Below are 6,664 nucleotides of genomic sequence, written 5' to 3' on the forward strand. Positions count from 1 at the left end.
CTTTCCAGGAAGAAAGAAACTTTGTTTCTATATGCTGCAAAGGCACCAAACGCATCTGTATAATCCCCAAGTCAGATTAGAGGAGAGCCTGTACATAATGTGTTGTGGTGTCTTTTAAGGTTTGCTGAGACTTTCAGTCCACTTTTATTTAACCATTTCAGACAAAAGTAATAACAATAAAAACATAAAGACAGTGAGCAAGAGGGAAGGAAATACACTTATACTTTTCTGTATGATTGTACCTGTCCATGTGCCATTTTGTTTCAAATCTTTCTACCACATCCCTTGAGCGTGTTTTCCATTTATGCACATATCCATATGCACACGGTGTGTGTTTTGACTATTAATACTTATGGCAACGCTTTATAGATTGATCCCAAAGAGGAAAAGAAGCTGGCTCTCTCTACACAGCATTGCATTGGACTGATACGACTCAGTCAGCAGAAACTGGCTTCCGTTCACAATCCTATTGGCACAACACACTGTGCCTCCTATACCTCTGGTCCTAATGTTGAGTCTGTAGCATAGGACATGCAGGCAGATTAACGAGACACAGACACATTCTATATTTTATTCACTCTGGCACTCAAGAGTTCAGAAAACTCACCTGATGCAGAGCAAAGCTTGTTTTCAACTGTCATTCAACAGTTTTTTTTGCACAGGGACAAATAGTCACTGTCACTGTGTGTGTGTGTGTGTGTGTGTGTGTGTGTGTGGGGCTTTTTATTCTTTTAATATTCTCTCCGGGGGTTGGAAATAAAGCAGCACAGGCAAAGCAAACCTAAAAGCAGGCGAATTCTGTGGCAGTGGATGGTGAGAGATAAACGGGCTTAGGCAGTTCTATGTAGAAAGGCGGACAGAGGTAGATAAACAGATGTACCAACGTTGAGCCACCTTACAATTTAAGACCTACCTACTGTATGTGAGAAAGGAAGTGGAATCAGGTGTGACTATGATACATGTGAGCAGGTGCATTAGACAGGATCTACAGGGTTTGCAGGAGGACACCTGGTGGTGCACCAAAGAATGAGCGTGGGGGTCTGGGGAAATTGAAGACTACAACAAGGCCTGGCAGAAGTGAACAGGGACTGGAGACTGAAGCTGCTAAGGTGCCGTGTGCAACATATTCAGACAAATGAGGATAATATTGATCATAAGACTGGGTCAAAACATCAAACACAAGGGTCCTTGCTGAGACTGAAGTGCACGTTGTGTATTTTTAAATGAGATTACACCTGATCAGTGTTGTAGTGCTGGAGTCTCGGACTCAGACTGGACATAAACTATGATTTGAGCATCAATGACTTGGACTTGGACACAAAGGCTGACTACATTTACACCCTATGGACAATAAAGCTGCTAAATTGCTGCAATATTACCATATTACAGCTGTAATAGACAAGGTGTTTTGGCTTACACCTGTAGTTAGAATTGGATTGACAGTGTTATGGCAATAGAAAAATGTCACCATTGTTATTATGTCCAAATAACCACAGAGATTAGCGCGCACAATAAATCACCAGCTCTGAGGAGAACACCTTTGTCTTTACAGGCAGTTTTGCTCGTGCCTTGTCTTATCAGTGAGCAGCAGGAACTGCCAGTGACATGAAAGATTTCCGTAGGCTCTTTGACACGGGAAAAAAACATGTCCGCAGAATTTGTGAACCCTTTGTGTGCAGAAGCGAGGACATGCGTTTTCACAGCCTACATAGTTGAGATAGTGAAAGTTGTGATATTTGGGGTTTTAATTTACATCTTTTCATTTGTAACTGTGGAGTCCGATCTTGGAATTGACTCAGACTCAAGTAGGTTAATAGGGACTGGGACTCCAGGTTTTAGATTACTAAGAACATTTAGAATGAGTCAGTCCCTGTGCAGCACAATACGTCAAACTAAAACATGATGGTATGTGCTGATTCTTACATAAAGTACTCACCCACATTTATTCCAAGGTGGGTTCACTGGGTATATCCGCTCATTCTCCGCAATTTCACACCTCACTTTGATATACTGCACTTGCTGACATCATGACTTAATTGCAGAGTGCAACTGCCCTGGTCACCACGCAGTTCCAAATGAACCGCTGGGGAATAAAATACGACACAGGCCGGGGCAGAGAGAGAGAGGGAGAGAGAGAGAGATATGGATCTTGTTGATAAGGAAGAGGGTTTCTTCATCCTCTACCTCATCTACTCAGAATATTCAACATTCACGCTCCAACAAGAGGAGAACTACAGTTTTATTCATGCACTAAAGTAAAATATTATTGAGCTGGCTTTAATTAACTTTTGAGCAAATCCTGTAAAGGCAAACTCTCCTCCTACTTGAAATAATGAGTGGATTTAACTTGAACTGCGCTTTTTGCCCACGTACTTCTTTCATTTAAGAAAATGTATTTTTTCTGAGCTGAGCATCCCTGTATGAAGATTAAACACATTAAATTGTAAATGCACAGTGTATTGAGAGCATTTATCTTCTGCTTTTTTTTTTTTTTTACTTTTATTACTTTTATTGAAGTCTTTTATTAAATTAAAGCCAAATTGTTATGTGCCAGTCTAAGTCTGGCTCATTGTGTCCTGGAAGTGCAGAGAGCACTCACAGAAACTCTCCATGTTAGAGAGTTCATCTGATTTAGATCCCACAGTGAAAAACCTGAGGTAATAACGGCAGTAACCTGTAGCAGTAACAGTAGTAACCTGGAAATCAGGATGGTATTTGTCATTAATTTCGTTCTCGTATAACTTAATGAGGCAAATCTAGCTTTTATTTAACTTTCCATGGACCGAGATACAGTGGTGGAGTCATGTATAGATTTTGTTTGAGCCGTGCACACTCAAACATGCGTCACACTGACGATGAATCATGCAGCGGTTGAGTTAAATAGACCTCTCTGTCCACTAATATAGACAAAACATAGGTGGAAGAGTAAAGGCAAAGCAAAACAGTGGCAATCAAAAAATAACAGTGGTAGAATGCCCTTTATCGTGGTCACAGTCAGAATAAATATTACCATCTACTCTCATACCTTTAAAAAAGGAATTACCCACAGCTCACTGCTGGGGCTAAGTAAGTGCAGTTGGGAAGGTTTACTACATGGAAGCGGGGTCTGACTCCCTCGCATGAAGGAGTATTTAATGTGCTAAGTGATGAGTTTGGCATATGGGTGAAGATGCTCAGTAGATGAGACCAGGCATGTGAAAAATAGATGGGTGTGGCTTACTATTAAGGAAAAAGAGCTATATATGGCCATTGCTTGCTACACTGCATTACTGCCTTTAATCTGACTTTAATCTGGCATCCATGTTCTCTTTCTTCTGCTTGCTCCTTTCCATCTTCTCTCAGTGTTTGCCTTCTTTCTCTCTCCCCCCCCCTCCCCTCCATGCTCTATGTTACCATGACATCAGAAGTAGATTACTATCAGCTCAGCTGTGACCCCTCCAAGCTCCCCCACCGTTCTGTCAGATACTAGTGTTCGATCTTTTCTGTCAGTGTCAGGAAGGTTGGGAACGCCTCACTGGAATGTGCATTTTTGTTGACAACGTGTTGCGCTGTGCATCAGAGAAAAATAAGTCATACCCAACTAGATGTGCGAGACATCGCTGAACATCTTTTCAACGTGATAACCCGTAACGGTTTATATAGTTCATCAGATTTTTTGGCCCTGAGCAATATCATTATCTAAATCAACAACTGTGACCACATGTGAATCAGGCAGCGTTGTTCATCAATGTTTCCTGATGGGGACATGATTGACCTTTATTTTTAACTTAAGTAAAAGTATTGCAATTTTTTTTGATCTTAGGACCTTGTTACACCTTAACAATAAGTGGCTCTATGTGGCATACAACTCTCGTATCAGTGACCCAGAACTGTGGGATTTATTGACATGAAATGAAAATACTAGGGCTGTCAATCGATTTAAACCTGACGCTTATAACAGATATTTATTTCCATACAATCATGGAATGAATGTAGAATCAATACAAAAAGTATATTTAAATTCAAAGACTGTTTTTATGGCTTTCTTTAAACGTTAAAGACAGTTTCTCTCCTGTGAAGTACACATTTGGAACACAGAAAAGAGGCATCTTGATGTTTTAAACATGTTTGTTAATCTTTACACAGAGAAATTCAACACACACACACACTTTAGTTTTGTCCAACAAGCCGTCAGTTAACTATTCAAAATAACAATTTCTGCCTAACAGTCCATCCTTCTTATCCATCTCTCTCTCTGTGTTTAAATATTTAAATGAATCGACAAAATGAACGCGTTAACGTTGACAGCCAGACATTTGGAAACAGTGCTCACTCTGCTTTAATAATACATTGTTTTTCTCATAATGCATATAAAAACAGCCAAAACCATAACTAGGTCCTTCTTCTTCTTCTACTTCTTTGAATTTTGATGGAGGTCAGCAAAGCAGCTTATGTGGAGTGTGGAGCAGACTACTAACATATATTAGATATAGCATGTGTATTATGTTTGGTTTTCCCCAGTTACTTTTGAGAGCACAGACCTATTAAGGGAATTGCAACTCTTGACAGTGATGCTATATATTTATATGATACAAGAACGTGGATAAAATAGATTAGTAAATGTTGAGAAAGTAGTGGTTGATAAACGTACAACAGAAAATACTTTAAAATGACAAATTTGGGCATAAAATTTGCGCCAGCGTACGCTCAACCGTCACTTCCGGTTGAGTGTACGCTGGCGCGGTTGGCTGCCGCTGCTCTCCGGCCCCCCCTTCCTGATCTTAACTGTTATCTGAACTTTTATCGTCCTGACTCAGACAAAAATGTTGGTTTTATAGTGCACACTGGTTCTTCTGCAAACGACTTGCTGTTAGCACCGAGTGTGTTTATCTTTATGGACGTCTTTTACCTGTTCGTGGTGCTCTTACTCCTCCCGACCGTTATCTCCTGGTGCCTCTCACTCGCTTCAAGGCCATCCACAACCTCTCTCCCCCATACCTCTCTGACCTCCTTCAGACCAACACCCCTTCTCGGTCACTAAGATCTGGCTCATCTATCAGCCTCATTGTGCCTCCTGCCCGTCTGACCACCATGGGGGCCAGAGCGTTCAGCCGATCTGCCCCCCGCCTCTGGAACTCCCTCCCCCCCGGCATCAGGAACATTGTTTCATTTGCCATCTTCAAATCCCACCTGAAAACCCACCTTTTTAAACAGGCCTACTCCGTCTGACTCTTTAACCCTCTACCCGTTGCTATTACCTTGTATTTTTTTTTTTTTTTTTTTTTGTACGGCGACCTTGAGTGTCTTGAAAGGCGCCTTAAATATAATGCATTATTATTATTATTATTATAAAGTGTAAGGTCAGTTGTTGATTGATTTTTCAGCGTAACATATATACGCTTTTCACGTATTATAGCGTATGGAGATACTGTGACTCGCCAATAAACCTTTCACTCACACATACACACTGTTTTGCATACAGGTTCTCCATTAATATCGTTATAGCACAACACTTATCTTTGTCTTGCAGGCATTGCCGGGAGCGGGCACTATCACAAATAATCAGAAATTAACAGAACAAACATAAAAGCAGCGAGACTAAGATAAGGCTCAGGTTTGCATGTGTGGTTATTGACCTACAAAGTAATTGAAAATGTGTTATCAGGCAATCTAAAAAAAAAAAGAAAAGCAAAGTCTAGGTCTGAGTCCTGAGGCCACGACATGAAATTATTCAATTTCAGAGTTGATTAGTCCTCCTTCTTTCTGCCTTCTCCGCCTGTAGCAACACAGTGGAATAAAATCACGACTGTACGGTCATTTTTGTGTTGCCGGGAAGGAGTGACCAGACGAGGCTGCACGATTGTAGCTTACGAGAAGTTTAATCAATAACTTGTTCCAACATTTCTGAGAAAAGCAAATAATTAATGCGGTGTAAATGAAGCCCAAGGCAGCAACACAAAGTTTATACGTCATATCAGTGCAATACTCAAAATCAAGAGTTCTGATATTGGAGCAAGTTTTAGCAGAAGATCAGGGGGTGTCTAACTCACCTCAAAATGACCTCGGGGCCAATGAGCATCTAGTCTGGTCAAATGTGGTCCTGTCTAGAAAAACAACATCCGCGAAGTAGCGGATCGGCAATATGACCTTAAAAGTTGAACACATAATTTCATCATGATATCGCAGTTAAGATGTCAAGGTCAAAGTGCTTGTTTTGATATGAGAATGATGTATACTTCACAATAAAAGCATATTTATGATGCAAAATAAATATTTTAATATATTTAAAAAAAAAAAAACTCTTAGACACCTCTGCAGTTGAGCTAACACCATCCGATGGCTTTCCTAACTTGTCACTCCAAATATCAGGACACCCAATTCAATTGTTTACCATTGCCAACTGCCCCCTCCCCCCTGTAGACCCTGAGGGCCATACTAATGTGGGGCACCCATCATACAGTATCTTCTGCCCATGTAGAGAAGCACACTTTGCCAAGCGGTGGTCGAAAACACGATGTAGCGGCTCTTACCAGCTTAAACCTTCATCCGAACTCCAAATGTTTCCGAGTGCGTGCCAGATGTGACGTCACGCGACGCGATGCTTCGCCTTCGTGACCCTCGCCATGTCTTGGCCAACGGCTTGCCGGCTTTGCATCGTCTCGTCTCGTCTCAGCGACGTGGGAAT

Source organism: Microchirus variegatus, assembly GCF_963457635.1.
Source record: "Microchirus variegatus genome assembly, chromosome: 22".
Taxonomy (NCBI): Eukaryota; Metazoa; Chordata; class Actinopteri; order Pleuronectiformes; family Soleidae; genus Microchirus; species Microchirus variegatus.